At 32.5% G+C, this 25,170-nt stretch overlaps 1 non-coding gene across 1 annotated transcript; it reads left to right on the top strand.

The window, feature by feature from the left end:
- The first annotated feature begins 10,965 nt into the window (after positions 1-10,965).
- Positions 10,966-11,047, top strand: TRNAS-AGA (transfer RNA serine (anticodon AGA)). Its single transcript has one exon. It is a non-coding gene; the product is annotated as a tRNA-Ser (tRNA).
- The last annotated feature ends 14,123 nt before the right edge of the window (positions 11,048-25,170 follow it).

Below are 25,170 nucleotides of genomic sequence, written 5' to 3' on the forward strand. Positions count from 1 at the left end.
ATATTAACTAGATAACAGCCACACTACCTACCAATATTCACGCATATAGCCAGAACCTTTCAAAGAACAATCAAGGCCCAGGGCAACCAAGATTTTTGAGGCCCCATATCTATCGAAAGAAAATATTAAATGCTAGCTTTCGTTCGTGGTACTTACTATAATTTATTTCATTTCTGGAAACTTGTACGTATGCAGTTTGCCATATTACACTTCACTGTGAAATGTTGTATCGGAAATATATGGCCGTATACTAAAGACTGTCCAACCTCTTTGGGTCGTATAGTACTGACATAAAATTCATGTCTAAATAAAATACAGTTTTGTCAGTTTACACTTTACAGGAAACCAGCAGCAAACAAATTTTGAAAATAGCCGATATACTATATTGTTTTCTAGGCTAGGTTAGGTTAGGTTTTCATTCTTAATTCATGAATCTTGCCAAAATTAGCTATCAACATTGAATTATTGTTCATATTGAATCTAATAAAATTGGAGACCGTATAGTATACGGTCATCTCTTTCCGATCATGACGAATGCCACGGTGAAATGTTTTACGCACAATTTACATGTAACAAATTTATTTAGATGCACAAAATAAATCAAAAGCTCTCTCGATTTCGCACTAGCAAATTCGCAAAAGCTGAAATCGGGAATTCGTAATTTCATTGTTTTTTTTAAATACTTGACACAATGGGAGATTACTTTTTATAAAATATTTTTTTAATATAAGATATCTTTAAATGTGTCAATTTTTTTCAATATAATATATTAATCAACCGTAAGTTTTTGCGGGTGTGAATAAACCGAAGTGAGAGTTTCAGATAATAAATAAGGGTACTGTTCGGTTATACCGGAGCCAGCGGAAAACGCATTTTGAAAATAGCCGATAAACTGGATTATTTGTTAGGTTAACCTAACCAAACCTAACCTAACCTAACCTAACCTAACCTAACCTAACCCAACCTAACCGAACCTAAACTAACCCAAACTAACAAATAATCCAGTTTATCGACTATTTTCAAAATGCGTTTTCCGCTGGCTCCGGTATAACCGAACAGTACCTAAATAAGTGTTAATTTTCTAAAACCATTTCCACGTTGGTAATTGCAGGACTTGAAAAGCGAGAGTACAGTAGAATAGAGAGTGAGGCGTACATCCTCCATTGAACAAACGCGAACCGGAAACGATGAAAATTTCAATCACATCCTTAAGTTAATTAATACAATTTTTACCTTTTATGTATCAGTAATTGTCCGGAAGACAAAATACAAAGGTGAAGATTGTATAAACTCTAGTGCAATAGGTTGAATAAAAAATGTAAGTATTTATTTATAGGTACTTATAAAATATGAAAATAAAATCTTTTCAGATAATATTATAACAACGGATTTCCTTGAACCGCGGGTAATGGCGACCTTAGAGATTTCCACGGAAGATAGCAGCGCCATGACACTTGATAGTATTTCAGATGTCTCACAGAGGAGCCTGTGCTCATTAAATTTGCAAGGTATTGGTAAGCAAAGAATATAGCTATTTCAGAGATTGTTAAATCGTGGATAAATCTGAGATGTCAACAAATAGTTTTCAAATTTATTCGTCTCACAGATCATATTTCACGACGCCCTAAAAATATTAATTAGTGAAATGGATAAGCCTGGTGTTCTCCACCCAGTTTTTCAAACTTCGGAGCTAAAGTAGATACAGCTACCATATCAAGACAAAATATAGTACCATATTACTTTATGTCTCTGCGTGCGACCACTAAAACCCGTGTGAATACATTTGACTTCGTTTATTTGAGTTGATTACATTATTATGTATTTTTAATTTGGACTTCTGTGCGTGACTGTGAAATGTGTGTGCTTTCTACCAAAGCCATATGCGTTGTAATGCGATACAATTTGTCAGTGTGTTGTTGTCACTTCCGAGGCCTGTTACGGACTGGCTAAATCGGGGCCGCTACTTTTTTATGTGAAGGCATTAACTACCTCTACTACATTGTTTCGCTATAAGTTTTGCATTACACACACACAGACCGTCAGCACTGCAGGCGAAGAAAACAAATCGACACCACGGAATCTACTCATAAAATATGAATTATTCGCTTTTATTACCCCAATCAACGCAAAGCCTTCTTATTACACCAGACATCATTGCAACCATCCTTTTTTCTCTCAGATTTTGAATCCATGTGAACTTCACCGTGTTATCTTCCTGAAAATATTTTTGGAACCAGTTAGGGTGATATAGATGAGTATTTTTTATCTTGAAAGTTTCGTTATTAAATGTCAGGTTTCTAATAGGAATATAATCAATAAGGTGAATAGGGAATTGGATTTAAAATAAGTGATACTCTAAAATTATATGTATAAAATTGTACCTACCCCAATTTCTGTGAATTTTGATTTAAGACTCTCTAGTTCTGATATTATTGAGATAGGTAGTTATGTCCTTATTCTGCGTGCGTCATCAAATGTTTAGAATATAGACAATATACATCCATTATTAATAATTAGATCTAATACTTATAAACATGTAAACGAAAAAAACGCACTCTCACCATTTAATTAAAATAATATTAATCATTGATTCGTTTTCACTTTAATTATTCACTGTAAAAGACACTTAAGTGGAACACATAAGACGTTTCATCTCAACACTGCTTAAAATACGTCATAATTAAACGTATATTTTTGTTAACGAACGTAAATGACCAATTAAGTGAAAATTCTGATTTAATTTCCGAGTTAATTGTTTAAATGAAAATATGAAAAATGTTATAGATACTAAATTTAATAATCGAAATATGTATCCACGAGTTGCGATAATGAAATGTATATAGATCACTGTTTTCTCTCTCGAAATACCATATTCATCGTTAATCACTTTAGTAATTAAACGAAGTACTACGATATAAAATTGGAATACCTAATGCGATGGTTTTTCATTACCATACCATTGTTATAACAGATTATAGATGTCGACAACCTTATTTCAATTCAATTTCAATTTATTTTTTAACATATTGTGGACATTACAAATTATAACTTTAAGACGTTCATAACATAACATTACATTATTATAAAGAAAAAAAGTAATAATAAAAATCGAATTATAAAGAGAACATAATTAATATATACCTACAAAAGCAGTGAAAATACAATTATGCATCTATAGAAGTTCAAAGAACTACCTACACCAAGTTTGCTAAGGAGACCCTATTTTAAGAAATTATAAAATAGCGTCCACCTAATCCCACTCTCACGCAAGTGGAATATATCAACACCCGAAGCAATTTGGTTGAACATAGTTATTGCTCTTCCAATTTGGATTGAAGTACATTAGATTCATTGCACCTATCTAACAATCTGACATACCTATCTGTCTTCGTTCCCTCAATGGGTATATACCCAACAGGCACACAGATCATGGACTGTCTCAGAATGAGATCCAGCTGTAGATTGACTCCGGCTGATGATGGTGAGGTCAAGGTAAACGATAAATAATAATTACGTTCGAATCTTTATCACTGATATAGAACCGAAATGACGTTTACATTATGAGTTTCTAGTAAGATATTGGTCTGGTATATTATTGAATGAAGCCAAAAATATTCCAGGTGATTCAATATTACAGTTTTACATGCAATCAATCACGGCTTAACATTACGTTCATGTACACTGTCTACTATTAAAGTATTAAACGTTCAACTCTTTTCCGGTAGATTAAAAAGACTATTATTTGTTCTTGTAATATTTTAAGTAGGAAGTATTCGATTACTTTGAAGGTAGGACCGAATCAGTTAAGAATTTCGATTACTCACACAATTTGCATCCACCTGCGATGTCTAGGCAAATAAATAATAAATATATTGGTAAAGTAGTATGTTAGATTATAAGAAGATCATAATATGGGTTTCCACAAAGTGGAGGTTGTATAAAAAGATATTTGTTTTTACAAGAAATGGATGTTAGCCACTTGATCAACCCATGGCCCCCACAAGGGCGGGGGTGACAGGGCTCTAGCCTAGGGCCTTGTGCACAGGGGAGCCCGGCGTGGCGGGTCAATCCGATATCTGAGATAAACACACATCACAAATTTGCTCTAATAGAAAAAAACTCGCCTGCGGAGCTATTTCAAGAAAGGGACATTGACATTTAAAAAATGAGGTTGTAAGATGCAATTTGATTATTTTGTGTTGATAATCGACAGCTCCATAATTATTCAAGTAGATATCTATATTGAAACTACATAAAAATGCTAAAATAAACCGAAGTCCCTTACTTTTACCTCTAACACAAAAACACCCACGATGGCCGCATGGCTTAAGCGCCGGTCTATAGTGTCGAGGGTACCAGGTTCGAATCCTGGGTCTGGCAAGTACACATATTGTTTTTCAATTTGTGTATGAGTCAGAGTATGGACCTTATAGGTTGAACAAGTGGCTGGCATCCATTTCTCGTAAAAATAAAAAAATCTGTTAATACAAACTGCCACTCTGTGGAGGCCCATATGATCTTATTAGGATCGGACATGGTCAAAAAAAAAATATCTATATTAAAACTACATAAAAACGCTAAAAATAAACCGAAGTCCCTTACTTTTACCTCTAACACAAAAACGCTTCTGTTGTTCGTCACAAATGCCATTAAACTTAGCGATAGGTAGGGGTCCGTTTTAGCATGTGAGGGTCATGGCTCAACCCTATTAATACACATTAAAAAAAACCAACATTTATTTTTTGCCACACCGTAGACCGTAGACAGACCAGATTCGAAGTCATTATAGGCCGATATGTCACCACTCGACTGCCGTGGGTGTAACTGTGGGGTACCACATTAAACAGCTTAGTAAGTTATTCTATCCCAGGCTTATCTCGAAATATGAAGCACCCATCTCTACAATTAAATTATTCCCAATATTCCCATTTTCATTAGTCAACCTCATCGAGCAGATTTATAACATAAAAGTGCGAATGTTAGTCGCTATAAACCAAGACGGCCATACGGCAGTTTATGCTTTATTTATCTTAATAAGGGGTAGGTAAGCCATTAATCGTAAAGAAATATAAAGCCTCCTAAATATTCTCCAATATTATCAATAATAAATGCACGTTGCGTTAAGGCTATACCTCAGTTGAGGCATGGTCTAAAACTCTAAAAAGATCGTGGCTAGGCGATGCGCGGATTGCGGGTCGCGGGTGCAAATGACGTATGCCGAGCGAAATATAATTTGTCATATAAATCCAACATGCGTCCATTTAATGTTCTGGTTATTGTTGGTGCGTGGTTGCAGCATCAGTCCCGTGTGGCTCCGTCTCGGGATGGAATGAGCACTTAAAATCACTTCTTTCAGACACGTTTAAAGCGTCAGGGAAAGCGGCCGTGCATATCCACGGCTGTGCATATATGACGGGTGGTGGCGGGAACTTTAACGTATGTTCTATAAGTAACAATAATAATAAATATTCATTGACATGTTTTCTTTTTCAAGTAAATGGGTAATGTTTTTAGTCATCTTTAGACGATTTAAGAATTAATACCCCTGTCGCCATCATGAAACAAATTGACGTATTCACACCTCGACGTTCGCTCTCCGATTGCCATCGAGTCCAAAATTTTGTCGCGCCTATAGTTGAAAATAATTTGCCGTTTCACTGAAGTATCGTCTTAACGTGACAAACTTTCATTTTATGATAAAGATGTAAATATTGAAAATAACGTTGTCTTTAACATGTGTTTAAATGTATCTCATATCTCTCTATACTCGAGAATCGCATCTTCTAAAAACCACACGCAGAAGGTGACACACTAACCATTATTAGTGTATTAATTATTTCTTGTTCAAAATAAAATCGGGCTTTTCGGGCTGAATTATTTTTTGATTATTGTTTTGCCATTTTAGGTGTTATATATGGACACCACGTAACTGAGAATGGATGTCAAGATTTTTTTTAAATGTCTGATCAGCCCTGTCAAATAAAACTCAGCATACAGATGTGATATTTGCTACACTTGACGTCTTTCAGTTTTACTTTCATAGTTTCATATAAGTTATGCAGAAAACACTTTTTCTTCAACGACTTGAAAATACGATGTTTTTCATATATTATGTATAATTGTTGAATTTTACGAAAGAAAAGTGACTATTTTTTTATTACAATAATTAATTATTAATGTCGTGATTAATATTTATGTTTGTATTGAAAAATAGTCAATGTAATTAATAAATTTGTACGTATAATAATTGAACTATCATAATATCAGATTAAAACATCTCGAAGAATATATTGATTTTCATGTATCTACATATTACTTATAATTAAATTAAAAATCAGCATGTATGTAAAATTCTTTCAATGTCATATAAAGCCAATAAACCAGACTGCTTACATAAATAATAAAGTTTAGTGAAGGTGGAAGAGTCAAATTGGCGGGAAAGTTAAATTCAAATTAAGAACAACAGAACAGGTTCTTTTACACACAAGCATATTAATTCATCTAAATATTCCGATCACAAACACATTCATCTCTAATTATAACCTATATAAATAACTTATATTAATAAATTTGTATAACATATTAAATAATTAATAAACATGTATCATTTTATGTATTTAAAAGTTTTTAAACAGTATTTTATTTAACTTTTTTTATCATATTTTTCTTGTGAGACTTAAATTACTGTGTGAATCTTACTAATCCTACAAACAAAATAAGACGCGAAGTAACACGGTTATTGGTATGTGAAATTAAAAGTGGTTTCCTGTTTAAATTATTGCGTCTTAGTTTATAAGAACAGTTGATACTATTTTGTTGTCAGACATTTATTGCGCAATTCCAAATTCCGGTTGAGAAGCGTGTGCATGACATTGTTAAAAAAAACTCTTAAGAGTCTTATAGTGCGACTTTTATATAGTGGCTGATACGTCAGAGCGATACAATTAGTGAGTAATCGTGTAATTGGGGAAGCTTGACCGTATATTAATTTATACGTGGCATGATAGAGAATTTTTCTGATGACATGTCGGCCAGAATATAGATTACCTAAAACAAATGTGGTGTATTTTTCGGTTATACGTAAATTGTACGTAAAACATTTTACCGTGAGCTTCTTATCGGAAAAAGATGACCGTATAATATATCTACGGTCTCCAATTTTATTAGATTCAATATGAATATTAATTCAATTTTCATAGCTGATTTTGGCAAAATTCATAAATTCAAGAATGAAAACCTGACCTAACCTAACCTAACCTTACCTAATCTACCTTAACCTAACCTAACAAATAATCCAGTATATCGGCTATTTTCAAAATTTGTTTGCTGCTGGCTTCCTGTAAACTGTAAAGTGTAAACCGACAAGAACCGTGTTTTATTTAGACATGAATTTTATGTCAGTACTATACGACCCAAAGACGGTCTTTAGTATATGGCCATCTATTTCCGATACAATATTTCACGGTGAAGTGTGATTCGGCGAACTGCATACGTACCTACAAGTTTCCGGACACGGTATTTTTCGTGTGGGAATGTTGAAAAAATGCACACATACCCAATTATCCTCTTTGTCATATCCGTTATCGGATGTGGTTGCTAATTTTATTGAGCTCAGTTCCTCGGATTCCTAAGCCAGAAAGTTTTTCTTCTTCCTGAACCTCGCTTACGAGATATCTTCCCTTACATCATAATATGCAGAACTTGATGAGTATCTTTCGGGATGCCGCATGATTTGGTTCCAGGTCACCCACTTGTTCCTAGATATTATCTGTTTAGGGTTTTGTAATAAATTTAGTCTAGGTGGGCAATGAAATTTTAAAATAGTATAGTGGAGTTATGGCTCTATGAATCACTATTAAAGAACCCAGCGTACACAGAAAAATAGTTTGGTGGGTGTCCATTTTGAAAAAAATATCCGTACCTAATATTTTTTTTATTGATTTTTAATGTAACGGGGTGGGGTTAACGAAATCTAGTGCCACTGACTTCCACATTTATCCCGCCTACTACTTATAGATTTTCGTCGCTTTGACCATGGAATACGGCATTTTTCCAGGTATATTCCTTATAGCCAAATTTTCCGCTCCTGAGAAACACTTCACATGCAGGTATAACTAAGGGTGTTCACATATTAGTTAATACAAGTCGCACCCACAAGTGGCTATCGAATGCGTGTGGTTTAACGGTAGTAATCATTAGGATCGTTAATGTCCGTTTGTGTCGCCCGCGCTGTCTTGTCTTGTTAGGCATGCCGCATCGAAATATTAAAGCAAACATTGGATGCTCCAGATAGTTACACCAATTTATGGGTCTTTCGCCACAGAACTTTCGTATCGTAAAATCCCGAGAAGAGTGGGGCCAACCCGTTGAAAAGACTGTTTGACAGACAAAACATCCGGGTTACGATCCTCAGTTATGAGGCCCTGCCGAAGAAGAAGTAATATTTAATATATTTGAATTATTTATATTTTTCCGTTAATCGTAAATCAGACACACGATGAAAAAAAATCAGCATCTGAATTAAAGCCTTTGACAGCTTTGAAAGCTGATGTTCCACTATTACTTTGCTCCGTGAGCTTTATTCTATGCGGCATTTAGATCAATAGAAATATTTTTAGGCGTTTCTTCCTTATGACATAATTATTTTATCAATGGAGAACCTCGTGTAAAGTAATCATTTTTTTTAATATTTATTGTGTGATGTTTGCCCTCAGGTGTTGGTTTTCGACTTCATGTTTTAGGTGTAATAACCACTTATTATGGCAATAAAATAAGTGGTTATCGATTTTTTTGCATATAATTCAGGTTCTGCGAGTATACATAAATTCTTTTTGTTTTTTTTTCTGTCTCTAATACTTATAAAAAAATAGTTCCGCAAGGTCATAAATAAATTTCAGTTAATTTTCCAGCATTGCATCAGACGTCGTTATTGCATCAGACAGGCTCTATTGTAAAATACAAATTGTATCTAATATGTAAAAAAAAAAACTCTTCTTCATAGAATGCCTTTTCCTCGCGGGGGTTGACGATCGTCAGACTTAGAAATAAAGAAATTATCTTATTGAGTTTTTTGTATCTATTTTTTTACCACGTTTTTCTTAACTCGTATTCTTGTTTGTCCGGTGGTTGTTTATCCAGTACAAATCTTGCAATCGATTTTAACTAACTTCCCGACTAGCTAGACATTTGAAACTTTTAGAATATATCAGAACACGATGCCAATGCATTCTTTTAATAATTTTAGCCATCTTTAAGTAGAATTGAATTCATTTTCAGTTAATTCTGTTTTGTATGAAAAGTTACTTCGGAAGAAATCCGTAATCCAATCCACTATTATTGGTTGCTAAGGGGGTGGTCCTTGCAATTAAATTAATAATATATACGTGCGTTACTATGGAAACCAAAATGACATTTCAGTATTCTATATTTGTTCGTTTGTTTGTTGCAAAATAGCAAAAAAATGATTTGTTGACAATTGCCTTAAGTATTTGTCCTAAATTATTAATACATAGAATTGTCAAGTTTATATGATTCAACAGAAAATTTAAAAACGTGGTATATAAAAAATTCTTTTTATCTTGTAATTATTATTACTTAGTTTCCGTGTGCATTTTAAATACACACATAGTCACAGTAAACAGTTACAGATAATCGAACGTATACAAAAATTTATAATATACCTATTATTATACAAAAAAATTATATATTAGTTGAATTTTTGAACAATTATTACAACTTATAATATGATAGTTGTAGCATTGTCGAGAATTTTATGAACGTAATGCCGTGTCCACACTGGCAACAAATTGCTGGCAACCTCATTAAATTTCACAAATTTGTTTCACCAAAAATTATTTTAATCGAAATTTAATAAGGTTGCCAGCAACTTGTTGCCAGTGTGGACACGGCATAAAAACCGAGTAGTATAACTCATTAAGTTGGCGAAAAACTAAAATTATTCAAAATTATAATGAAGACATTCCAATCCGTATTATTAAACGTTATAATTATTGATTAAACAAAATGAAAATTGTTATTACATTGTTCTATACATCAATGGTGCACGTTACATACTAAGCGTATATTTAAAGCCTACCTTCTTAAGAAAAATATTTTTTAATTTCCTATTCATGTGTCTATAGCTATTGGTACTACTACGTATGCAGCTATTACACCAACGTCACCAACACAATCTAACAAAGGCTTCGGTAAAGATGCCGCAGATGACTGCATGACATTTTATAACTTTTTTTTAGACCAAACCAAACCTAATTTAACCTAACTTAATCTACCCCATCCTAATCTAACCTAACCCAACCGTGTGTGGTAATGATGCATCGAAATGTATGAAAATATCAAACCTTAAATTAACTGAAAAAGGTATTTAATATAATTTTCTATTCCAAAAAATGACAATTAGTGGTCATCTGCGGCACTATAACGCTTCAACTAATTTAGTACATTTCGCGCAAACAACTCATACCTAGGTACGATTAAACACGTATTGTAAAAAATACACACACACTGTCAAAACCAGTATCATACCTACTATGACGTGACCTGAGGCTGTAGGTATTTAAGCCTAATCGGCTTTCCGGTCCATACAACGATGTAATTTTTCTCGATGATAATATTTTATAACTCGAGCTCGAATTGCGGTTGGTAAAATATATTAATTAATATTTTTTGTTCAGTACAATACTGAAGATGAAAAAATTCAAATTCAAGTACTTACTGTAAATATATGGCCGTCCTAGTTTTTTTTCAATTATCTAAGCACTCTTTGCTACTGAAATGCATTATACTCAAATTTGGGAGCAGTTCGCGTCCGATGCTCCAAAATGTGTAAAATTGAAGGTGATTTTGAACAAGGCTGCCTTTTTGGCATAATTATTTTAAATCTTTTCAGTGATTTTTTTGTCGAATAGAAATATTTGTTACCTTTCAAAGAGTGTGTCGTACACAGCAGTCGTGGCCGAGCGGTTAAGGCGTCTGACTAGAAATCAGATTCCCTCTGGGAGCGTAGGTTCGAATCCTACCGACTGCGATTTTTTTTGATAAATTGTCTACATTCAAATATTAAACACTACAAAATTGCTCTATTTGAATCATTCCATGAGCACTTTAAAAGATTGTAACGTTTCACATCATAAAAAGAAAAAAAGTCATTTGGATATTGCCATAATGTAACAATAAAAAAAAGGAAAAGTAAATTATTTACCAATATGTCTAATAATTTGTGATAGACTCACCTCAGAGTTTTAATGACATGACAATATAAGTACGTACATAGTAAGTCAATATGGATGGCATCACATCGCATCATCGGAATATTATTGAGATCGGTGAGATTGTTATTGGAATGGCTACAAAGTATCTCGTTTGCCTTGGCGATCTGTTTCGCCGACAGAGAACATCTTCCTCTCTCCTTTCTTTTTTATTCTAGCAACTGACAGGGCTGAGCTAACTAACTGACAGCGACGTCAATGTATTATTATTATTATCGACACTGATTTTCCACGATGTTAACACTGGTGAAGAATTATATCATAATATAAAAATATCTAGAAAAATGCATATCAATAAATTTATTAATTCTATACAACTCCGTAGAATCTAGAGGAGAATTATCCATAATGTAATAAATAAAAGATATAAATTTAAAATAGTGTGTATTTCTAAGTACTTTCGTAAATTTATTGTTACGTTAAATACAAATTAACCTCTAATCGATTTAAGTTTTATACTATTCCATTTGAGTCGTTTTTTGCGATCTGGGTTTCGCCTTTTGGCATCTTCTGACAACGAACACAGTGACAACGAATACAGTTAACTCCAACTTATATAAAAATATAATAAAGTAGGTAAAAACTTTATCACCTACCTATTAAGTCTAGTATCACAATAAAAAAATACAATAAACTAAAAATTATGAATAGTTAAAGTGTTTGTATAAACCCCTACCTTATCAATAATAATACACTCGATAAGCGTAAGCAAAAAACGACTCAAATGAAATAGTACCAAACTTAAATCCATTAGAATTTAAATTCAAATTCCATCAAGAACCTTCGGTTGATAGTATTAATACCTATTACAAATTAACCCTTTAATGTGGAACATTTAAAAGACAGAAAAATTTCGATCCGGATGTCTGTAAAATAAAGAATGTTTATCAGTTTCGTATGATCATAAGAAAAATGTATGATTAAAAAACATCATAATTTCAAAAATTATTATGAAAGATTGAAGAATAAAATAGTCTTAATATTTTTCGATTATTTACATATTATTAATTCCTAAACTCGTGGGTCACGGACCTGTGGGGCCGCGAAATATTTCATTAAGACTACAAATATTTATTTATGAATATTTTTTACAATTATATCTGTTTATATTTTAATTTGTCAGATAAAACTTTGGAAGATTCCTCGCAAATTACCATTTTATAACATTAAAACTGTTATAAAAAACATGCAACCACAGCTTCACGCATAGTAAATTTTTCTTAATTTATTTTGATTGTGATAAGTAAATAAATACTTAAATATATATTATATAATATATATATATAGTAATAATTAATATGTACCAAATAAAACTTTTAATAACTAAAATAATTTATTTATCGGCAGACGGGAGGCCGTGGATTATTTTTTTTTCAAATTTTGGGGGTACGGTATGAAAAAGTTTGGGAAGCACTGCTTACATACATAATGTTAATTTTGTATGGCATACAATTCACGAATACAATGTTTCGAAATTAAAATCAAGTTGACGTGTTCTTTCAAGACTCCCTCTAGAATTGGTTTAGTTATGTTTCACACGCTCTAGTCATAATAATTGTGAAATATGTGACATCCCTACACTCAGTCAATGCAGATTGGCATTTACGTGCGCCATTCCGCCATTTCAACGTCACACTAATACATATTTATTAGATTCCAATATTAATATTTACATAAATGATAATTAATAACATTGTGTCTATCTGTCTAGTCATGCGACAGCGAGCACACAATAGCTGTAATCCTAGTGATGTGATAAATCACTACAACTTCCCAAGTTGATCTTTACTGCTTGTACGTTGTACAATGTTTATTCAACATGTCATTTTCCTCAATAAAAGAGGACGCTTGTATACATGAAATGTATATTTTTTTATAATAATACTTTGAATTGTGAACAAGCTTGTTATGTGATTTTTGTTGAATAAAATATCGGATCATTCAAACATTATTATTTAGTATTAATACTTTCGACCGAAGGTACTTGATGGAATTTGAATTTAAATTCTAATGGATTCAAGCTCTGTACTATTCCATTTTCTCTCTCTGCTCTGCTCTGTACTATTCCACGACTTAAATGGAATAGTACAGAGCTTGAATCCATTAGAATTATTATTTAGTTTCATTGAAACAATAATCATATAAAGTACCTTGTATTGAGCAACTTTTAATACGCTTACAATGTATTATTATTACTAATGCTTTCCTTGCATACATTACAGACTATTGAAAGAACATTATGTAGGTACTAAAATTTAACAAATCCCATATTAAGTACATAATAACTAATTTAACGATTAATAAACATATTATCATTTTAAAGCAATTCTACAATAATAAATATCGTTATTGAACCGTTAAAATATCAGCTGATGTAACATTTTTGTAATTTTTTAAAAAATATAATATATTTAATACATTCTGTTCATGTATTTATATTATACCGCATATTTTACTGAAACCCTCAATGTTTTCTATTGTAGGTACGAAAATTAAAATTGAACATAAACTAATTTTAGTTTGAATATCAAACCAGTGTTAATACAAATACTTAATAATGACAAGCTGTTATTTAGATAGATCAAGAAATTAAAACACAAAAAAGTGTGCGCATAAAGCAGTTTTTGTCTCAACTGTAAATTTTCAATTTTGCCATATCGGGAGTTTTAACGGCTAAACGACGATATCAAGAATAATCATTTTTTGCCTTTCTTATATAGTTTTATAAATCACACTCAACTGGTTTTGAAAGTGCCAAGATTATAATACATATTATATTTCCGACATAGGGTGTAGGTAGCCTGTAGAGATTCGACATAAATAGTGCACCATAAACTCTGTCAGTCGTATTTATTTGTTTTCATTGAATTAAAAATGGTTAATTTTTAAAATTCAATTGAATCATACATAATTTTACATATTTTATAGCCAGAAGATTTGGTTTGTCTATTATGGCTTGGCGTAATGTGAGGGTTAAAAAAACTAACCAACACCATCTGCAATTTGTACTCTTAATTCAATGAAAACAATTATGACAGAAATAGTGTAGGTACACTATTTTTGTGGGATCTTTACATCCTACCTCCACTATGATGGTTTGGTTTAGGCAGGGTTCAATTAAATTTAAAAAAAAAAACTAATCGGTCTGCAATTTGTATTCTTAGTTCAATGAACCAACCTACCTCCACCATTCGCCACTGTAGTGGGGTATTACTGAATATGCACAAAAGACGTTTAATTTTGCATTTCATGTGCTTCAAAATCTTTCTATAAACTAAGGTTTTAAAATATACGCCATACTTATTTTCTGGTTCTTAGTTAAAGACCAGTAACAAATTATAGGCCAAAAATGGCAAAAATAATAACGAACTTTAATATTTTAATATTAGAATGTTATTTTTTTTTCAAATATTTGTGTAAAAAAATTACTTATATCTTTATTAAATAAGGCGCGCAAATGCGCATTCACTCATTACGTATTTTAGGTACATCCTGTTTCGCGCAGGCGCAGTCTGCCCTAGATCCTATGTCGTCCTTGGTCCAAGTCACGACATATACGCGCACCGTACCTCAAATAGAATTAAAATAGGAGTAGTCAATAGCGGGTCAAAGTAAAACAAATTTTAAAACGTAATATATTTAGTAATGTGAGATGAACTTACTGCAGCATATTATAGTAAGTAAGTCACTGAATAGATTAATAAAATAGCAATGCAAAGCCAGTCGCCGTAGACCAATATTTTTTTGTTTATGGTAATAAAAAAATGTTTAAAATACAAAGCCTTCGGAATGTCCTTAAAAATATTACCAATATTATAAACGTGTTTTGGCTACGTGACAAACTTTAATAAATACTGACAAAACTATTGAAAATAACAATATGTTATTTAACACGTGTTTAAGTTTATCTCATATTTCACACACTCAAGATTTTTATTAAACCTTACTACTACGATACCTAAAAGGTAACGCACTTACTACTATTTCTATGTTCTCTGGTGTCTGTGATGTACCATACCTAGACATAAACTGTAGTGTTGTGACCTTCAAAATTCAAAACTACGAACAAAAAATATGAATGTACATAAATTTTTTCATGGTATATTTTTGATACTATAAAAATTACCAGGTGGCAGTGCCACCTGTCAACATTATTATCGATTCGTTTCATGCGGTCAATGCGCAGACAGGAAAAGAGTATGTATTGCGCTGCGTTAAAGACAGATAAATCAAGAAAATATAAATATTAAAATCATTTAACAAAATCTGTTCGCAATTTAGCATCAGCAAATTTAGTGATTATTTGAAATCTCGCCAATCTGGACTCATTGTTGATCGTAGAATATAATATAATCAAATATTTTCTCTTTTTCTTCTTCTACACTCACTGATATAGTTAAAAAAATCGAAACGCAATAATAATTATTAACAATATGCGTTAATCGATGTTTGTAAAATAATGAGATTTGTTATATGCATAGCAAACAAATTGCAAAATTGAGTCACCAAAACAAGGGCAATTGAGGTCCTGAGCAACTGCCCCGCTTTCCTGCCCCCAGAATTTTATATTTCCCAAATATATAATACAATAAGTATTTAATATCTTGAACATTGTGAGTTTCCTTTATTCCATTATTATGATAATAACATTATATTATAATGTTTTATATTCTGTGGCGAATCGGGAATATTTCATTTTTACATAAACCACACCAATATCATGGCAACCCCGAACGACGCGCCAGCGCGTGACTGATGGTAGAACAACATTCTTCTCAGTTCTTATGCTTCTCGGTCATATTTGCGACTCACCATACACTGCACCTGTTTCAAATAGGTATATTATATTTTAAAAATAAGTTAATTGTATTTTCAATAATTCATATAGCTGACCCTATATTATTATAGGCATGGTAACATTAATTTTAATGCATATTATAAAATAATTATCATGTTGGTTTTAAAAGATACTGAAAAATTAAGTTTAGGTTCGCAAGCCAGTAATTAGTTATTCCTATTCTAGTCTGCATTGTTGTCCCATGTTTATCGAGATCCCATTTAAAATTTATTTTGATCAATTAGAATTGAAGAACCTTAACAATTTATCTCCAAGAGTTTTATTTCTGCTTGATTAATTTGTCTGGTACGGTTATATGGTAACGGTAATAAAACATTGTAGAAAATAATATTTTAGGTGCACACTTAGGAGACGTATAATAATTATGGAAAATTGCATTACGAGGTATTTAAAACGTCTAACTCTAACTCAATACACAGGAGAGAATTGGGTATAGATAAATTATATTACATTACATCAGCATGTTTGATCCTAAGACGTTCATTTATAGGCCTCCACGGAGTAGAAGTTGTATTAATAGATTTTTGTTTTTACGAGAAATGGATGTTAGATACTTATTGAATTAGACCCGGGATTCAAACCCGAGACCCATGACATAAGCCGACATGTTAGCATTCAGTTATCATATGCGTACAAACGTAGGTAGTCTTGTTCTGGATCAATACAATGCTGAAAGAAGGCCTCTCCAAGGTGATTGGTCCTGTGAATTGCGTTGTAATATAATATAGAACAATATACATTTGCTGACTAGCGAGACAGCTGACCGTTGCCAGCTGGCCTAACTAATTTCAATAATCGTCGTTGAGTTACATCTGTGTAGTGGGATGGACAATTATTAATTGTATATATTTACATGATGATGGACAACCTAATAGAACACCAAACCATTGTAAATTCAGTAAAGCGTAAGACTGAGGGGGGTCGTTGACATTGAGAGAATGCCAGATGACAAGGTAACATAGATCTTGTCCAGTTGGATACTCAAGCGGAGGCAACCTAGAAGGAAACCAAAAAAAGAGATGAATGAATTAAGGGCTTATAGATAAATGGGGCGTGAATAGGAGGTCAAAACCTATCCTGAGATGTAAACTCGAGGAAAAGAAAAAAAAAACTTTTACATGATAGTCATTACGGATTATAAGGTTCAGACATCCACACCATGATATTGAGTCGTCGAGTCACTTAAACCACTCTGGCGATTTTTTCTACTGAAAAACAAGTCACAAAAAATAGTTTTCACTCCAGACTTTCGACGTGAATTATTATAAATATATGTGTAAGAAAATATCATGACATTATTTATAAAAATGTTCAGAGCGAATATTGCAAAATGTCCTGAGCGGTTTTTGTGACTCAATTGTACATTATATATAATTTCAAACAAATAAAACGATGCACACTTTTATGCAGAGCTTTTTTGAGTAATTTTGTGGGCCAATTTTAAATCGTTCTTACACTATGTTATATGCCTTATGGGAAGAGCGAGAAGTTATAACGTGGGTGCAGATGACTAAATTGGTAAATCATTTTAGTAAAAATTACATAATACATAATAATATTATTTGATCTACTTTAATTTGATTTATTATGCTTTTTGTGCCCGCCTATTATTGGGACTATCATATATTATATATTTACAGTAAAGTTATCATCTGTGATTTATCCTATTAGTTGACGTAAATAAATAAAAAAAATCGATGAATTCAGGTTAGAGATCGGTCCAGTACCATATTTTTTTCAAGATTTTGTCAAATATAATATGTTTCTGAGGTGTTTCCGAATTCTATATATTTACACATAAATCATTGACAACGTCATGCGTAGTTGTTTTATCTTGAAACAAAAAAGGAATAATTAAAAAAATAACCGTCTTCGTTTCGTTAAGTTTGATAATTCACCCCTGATCAACACGCGAGAACAATCTCGTAGCTACGTGATCATATCAAATTTCGAACGTCGAAATGGCGCCGAAGGAATTCGTGTGCATGTTCTATTATGCACAATTATATGAGAAGGGGTTTTATAATTTCCATCAAAAGCAGTTTGATACGTGCTCATCGTCAAACGATATCTGACAAACATTACGAACACTGTACCATCAGTCAATTTAATCCTTTATAATTAAACTTTGCATGTTGCCTCAACCAACAAGTTTTTTAAATTGAAAACAGTTAGTCCTTCTTATATAACGTATGATTATTATACGCATAGTAATTTAAATATATTTGAAGTACGTTATTATTATATATTATATTGTTGCCTAACAGTATTGTAATTCCATATTCTTTCGATGGATCGTTTCTAGCTCAACACAAGCTTTATCATTCACCAATCACCACTAATTTCTTCTTATGTTCATTTGTAATTATACATAGTAAAAGTCCAAAATGAAATCCTTGCTCTATATAATAGATTGAGGCTAAATATATGAAAGTGAAGATAAAAAGACTTCTAGCCATTGAAGAAGTTAGCTACAAGAGGTGACTCGTTTAGTGACGTAGAGGCCCGACGCATCAACTGATTTCGAGGCCACCTATGATAAAAAATAACAATTTCACCTCCACGAAATCAACATTAAATAAAATCATCAATTTGTGATATATACACATATTTTATAGATTTTGTTTGCGATTTAAATATAACATAATTAGTTTGAATTTTTTGGAGGCCCCTTTTTAATTTTTCTGACGTATCGGTTTGCATCAAAGAAAATCATCGCTGACTACAAGTGCGTTCGTATTAAACGTTACTTTGAAGAGTGCCAATTTGCGAAACGTATGAAAAGACAATCTGTCACGACGAGTAGGTACATAAGCAGCTAATTGTATAGACTTTTTATATAATATATAATTGAAAATTTCAGTAAATTCATTTATAACGCATCCGTGTAAATTATGAGCGTAAAATCAATCAATTTAAAAAAAATGACAGCCATTGTTTGAGTTAGGAAATCGGAAATGCCAACATTGCAATATTAATAATGTGCTTCATTCGTTCACATGTCATAATAGTAACAGTGTAGACTGCAGTAGATAATATAAGACTTCTCCTATACTTACTCCATTTTTTTGTTAATGTAAAATAAATTCTATGGATGAAAATATAAATTAAAACGAGTGCACAGCCAAATTATTATTATGACACCCAATTCATCACTTGATTAGGACTTATATATCATATATTATTAAGTCGCAGTTACACACTTAATTATTACCATATTAAATTAATTATTAAATAACATTTGCAAAAACTATACCATATCCAATACGGAAACATTATCGCTATTTTAATACGCTATTTAATACGTACCTACCAGTACTTCTCAACATTTTCACGTCACGGCACAAAGTTTAAACTATGAAATTTGCGATTTGCACTGAAGGATTTATATACTTATGGGTTTCTACGACTTTTTTCTGTACCTATATAACATCTAAAAATAACCAAATGCATTTTCATTATTAGCTAACAAAGGTTTTTCGTAATAACATACAATAACATAACTATCATGATACATGAGATTTTAATTAAACTATTTTTACATTTTTTATATTAAATGCAGGTGTGTCCATTCCGTAATCTCAGCAGAAAATAACGTAACTCCGCCATCAAAAACCCATTTTTTTCAAAATTATACTGTTTCTAACAGATGTCGAGATTTTAAACGGGATTTTTATTATTGCACGGGAAAACTGAAAGTATAATTTATTGATTTTATTGGAAGGAAAGGCTATAAAAACCTTTAATCATGGATTCTACAGAGTGAAAAATTGGCAGGGAGAACTAACAATAAGAAAAAGAAAACTTTCTTATAGGTTACAGACAAGACAGCTCTTCAATCAATGTGACAAATCAAAAGGTTGAACACATAACATGATTTAATTTAAGTATACATGAAATCTGCTGAAAATGATTTAAAATCTCTCGCGATGTGAGTAGGCGTTCGAATTTTACTATTCGCAACAATATATTGCAAAAACTTTCCCAGTCGCTCGCGGCACACCGATTGGGAATGTCTAGTATAGTGTTTAATTTCCTATTTATAATATTACATTTTTAATGATAAAGTAACAATGAACTAGTAATCTGTAATGTAAATATTTGTGAAAATGCTTGCCTAAACGATAACACAATTAAAACGTCATAGATTAATAATATATTAGATTGATTTGCTAGATCTGCGAGTTATGTGAATAGCTTTCAAAACTCTCCATCAACATATGGTAGCTAAATACAGTATGTTTATTATTATATTACAATTTCTAAAAACAGATGTTTGAAGTGCGCATCGGTATTCGAGGCAGTGTCATACTTAATTATTTGTCTTTGAGGTGCTGCATCACCCCGGCGGAGTGGTTATACAGTTTCCTGACTTTACCAAGCACGCCATCGCTGAGCTCGTTCATTTGCCAAACGGTGGTGCTTAGCTGATAGTTCTTTATCATCCATAAAGTTTCTATTTTTGATTGCTTGTGTATGTCGCCTAAGGTTACGGTAGGTTACAGGACCCTATTCCTACTTAATTACGCTTAAATCTTTTGAATAACATACTAATTTCTTGATTATCAATTGTTTCCTTTCATGACCCGATTACGATTTAAGATTCTTCAGATTTTTCAAATTTGGAATTTGCGTTTATACATGTTATGTACTCTCCATGTCTCGTTCTCTTTCATACATTTATATATATTTTCTCTCATGCGTTACACATAATCCAAGCTATACATAATATTATGTAAAACATTATTAAGGATCTGAGGATAGGACGAATTACCATTACAGCGGTGATCAAGATGAATAATTTAACTTTAAGGTTAAATATGAGAATGGAAGGGTGCTTAAATGAATTTTTCTAATATGCATGTTTCTGAGGTTATCAAAAGTTTGCGGTTATCGCAATAATACTAGAATTTTCAATATCTATTTAGTTTTTTGATTTATCTATAAATCAGATCGTTGATCCATAAATTATGCAATTCGTACATTATAAAAAATATTTAGACGGGCTTTGTCTAACATAGAGACATATTGTCAACTCTATGGTTGCACAAGAAAAGAAAACATTTCACGTTATACGAAAAATCATAATATAATACATCGTTATTTCACGATTAATGATATTGTGATGACTGATGACCTTATAAATTTGTGGTAAAAAATCTTAAAATATAGTTAGTGGAGAATGTCTTCCTTTGAGAGATGAGGACATTCAATGTATATGATACGGCTTTGTTATCTGTTTGAAAAATATGTTGTCAATATAATTAGCAATAACTCAATTTGTAACACGTAATTAATGCTTTCCACTATTTAATATTGTAGAAAAAAGCTACAGTTCAATCAGTATCTATATTATGATTATTGATTACGTTAGAGGTCAATGGGTGATCTGGATATTGCTTACGACTTGTGACACGTGATTTATTAGAAATCATATCAATATATGCGATAAAATAATTTTATCAAATAGGCAATTATTTCAACCAAAAGTTGACCTTAACATTCATTTTATAGAACCTATTAAATATACCTATTTGACAATGTTAAATATTCACATATTAATATAATATTGTATGTATGTAAGTCATGGCCTCCTCAAGAGGGGGGGGGGGGGGCTGACAGGACTCTAGCCTTAGGGCCCGGGCTTAGGAGGGGCCCGGCGTGATAGGTCGACCAGCTAAGTGAGATAAACAAACCAGAAATTTCTTCTAATAATGTAATATGCGTGTGTTTATTGACTAATAAAAATAACTATTTATCCAATATGGCGAAGGGTCACATATTACTTGGCTATCACAAAAGGAGCTCGCGATTAGTGCTTCGTAATAAATGATGCACAACAGTGCTGACAATTCAAGTGGATTTATTTAAAAATACCAAAAATCGCTTAAAAAAATATACGGAATATCCTTTATTTTACAAGGAAACCCGGAGTTCCGCGGAATACCATTTGAGAAACACTACGTACTGTAGAACATTACACTGCCCTTAACCATAGCGATTGTTTGGGTTGGCCCGACAAACATCGTGGCACGGGGGCCGCTTAAGAGCATACATCAGTGAAACGGCAAATAATTTTCAACAGTAGGTGCTACGAAATTTCGTACTCGTCGCCAATCGGAGACCGACAGTCGAGGTGTGAGCACGTTAATTTGTTTTGTCATGGCGTCGGAGGAATATATTCTTAGATCATGTAAAGATTTAGAGAAACCTTTATAGGTACTTGAAAAAGAAAACATGTCAATGAATATACTATTATTATTACTAATATAACAATAAACATTACATTAAATGGACGCATGTTGAATTTTTATGACAAATTATATTTCGTACGGCACGCGTCATTTTCACAATCGCCTAATCACGATCTTTTTAGACCATGCCTCAACTGAAGTATAGCCTAAAGGATGTGAGGGCCATGCTGTAAGTATACTGACTTATTTTAATTTTATGTAACTGAAAAATGATTGAAGGGAATCTAACGTCAAGGAGAAATTGGTGATTTTTCTGAAGGAGTCTGTTTTCGCTAATGAATAATGATAAATTACACAAAATATAAATAAGAAAACGTTCAAAAGAATGGATTTATTTAGAAAATTAAAATTAAAGTGTTAATCTTTTATCGTTAGCCTACGTCACTGAAAGCGCCACTATTGCCTGATCATTGACACGACAAACTAGGAATACATACATAAAAAAATTGAATCAATACTCCCATACATTCTGTGCATAAATATAATAAGGTATTACATTGAATGAGAGTAAGTGATAAGATTAAAATACAAGAATTATCGGTTATATGAACGATGCTTAGAAAATTGCCAAACAAATCGTGCCAATTTTGTGAAGTGTGATGCACGCAGCACGCTACCATATTTTACTAACATGATGCATTCATTATATTAGAATAAGTTAGATTTCTTAGACTAATATATTATTATTATACATACACAGTACATTCACAAAAACTTGCAATAGTAAATGCTGAGGAGACTTGTGAAATATGATATTAAAAAATAATTCCATTCAGTAAGTAAGATAATTTAGTACTTACTATGACATTTTTTCATACAGATTTTTCGATTGTTCTCGGTTTTCTGGTATCTTACCTCAGTTATTGATGCACTGGATATTCTTCTGGATGCCAACGATAATGCTTGATCGTGGTATCTAAATTTATACAGTGGATGATGACTTAATGATAAGTTATTATCATGAGTATCATGACTAATAAATGTGACCAGACGTCCCGTTTTCAGGCGGCGTGTCCCGGTGTCCCGGTGTCCCCGAACATAGCTTCGGGACGCCAAAATGTCCCGTTTTCAAGAAGAGAGATTCACAAAAATTTTCGTATAATATTATTGTATATATCTTATATGTCTGCCCGGCACTAATGCACCAGTAGAAAGGGTCTTCTCTCTTACGAACAAGTTGTGGACGAGTGAAAAAACACAGTTGAAAGTAGATGTCCTTAAAGCAATGTTGATTAGAAAAGTAAATTCGATCAAATTCTGCCAAGGATTTCATTCGTTTTTGAAATCAAGTATTTAAGAAAATTTGTTCTTGGGAATAATATAACACCTAATAAATTTTCATGTATTCATTCCTGTATGTAGTTTTCAGAACATTCATACTATCTTGTCTTGTATTGTATGATAGTGTGAGGTGTCTAAAACGGTAAGTAGGTACCTACCTTTTTGTTTAGGTGTCCCGGTTTGGGGAAAAAAATAAATGGTCACGTTAATCATGACCCCCACATTCTGAAGTCCAGATCTTCCCACCCACCCCCCACGATCTATCGCTAAGACAAACAGTAGGTATAACCAAATGGTGTTAAATTTAAGGCCATGCATTAGTTGAGGCACGGTCTAAAAAGATCGTCGCTAGGCGATGCGCGGATTGCGGGTGGCGGGTGAAAATGACGCCTGTCAAACGAAATATTAATTGTCATATAAATCCAACATACGTCCATTTTATGTTCTGTTTATTGTTCTATTAGTAACAATAATAATATATTCATTGACATGTTTTCTTTTTAAAGTAAATGGGTAACGTTTTTAGTCATCTTTACACGATTTTAGAATTAATTGACCCGTCGCCATCACGCAGCAAAGTGACGTGTTCCCGGGTCAACATTCTCTCAGTGAATGGCAGCGAGTCCAAAATTTCGTCGCGCGTACAGTTGAAAATTATTTGGCGTTTCACTGATGCGTCACCTTAACGGTATTCAGTGTTTTCAGTGTATTTATTATTGTTTTTTTTTTGTATTTTGGACATGTGCATCCATTTCAATTATGGAGTTATTGAGTATCGACTTACAATTAATCAAAAATTGCATCGTAGAACCGTTTATTTTGAAAGATTGATGTTTTTGAAGTAACTTTTTTTACTATTAGAGGAAATTTTAAGATGTATACATCTTACTTATCTGGTTGACCCCATTGAACCCAGGCCCCAAGGCTAGTATTGGGGGGCGTAGTTGTAGTATGGTATCAACTACCCCGCTTATATAATATTATGTTCAGACAGGTTGCGTTTAAATGTGTAGGTGTGATGTTATATGGGTCTTCACAAAAGAAAATGCGCGTAAGCATTTATATCGTTTTGTATTTCGCATAAAGCACAATACTTACACTTCTGGTAATATAGTACATGGCATGATACACACAGATATATTAAACTATGATGTACACGTACAGGTTAATAATAATACATTTAACTTGACATTTTAGGAACGGACGTATATCTCGTAATGTATATAATATACTGAAGCTCTCTTGATAACTGACGTTTCCGTCTCATTATTGTCTAAGCTCTAAAAATAAGCATCGACATGTCAGTTGTAGAGTTGGATAAAATCTTTACACTAGAGCCCTGCCAGCCCCCTTTGTGGGGGCCATGTTTAGTATGTAAATTCTTGTTTTTTTTATTTTATCCATTTTTAAATTCCAAGTAATAAATATCTTTTAGAACTCGTGCACCTACAAGGGTTCACAATGAATTAACAAGTCATTTCCGGAATGA

This window comes from Rhyacophila brunnea, unplaced genomic scaffold (genome assembly GCF_057557595.1).
Source record: "Rhyacophila brunnea isolate RB1 unplaced genomic scaffold, BYU_Rbru_1.0 scaffold_10, whole genome shotgun sequence".
In the NCBI taxonomy this organism is placed as follows: Eukaryota; Metazoa; Arthropoda; class Insecta; order Trichoptera; family Rhyacophilidae; genus Rhyacophila; species Rhyacophila brunnea.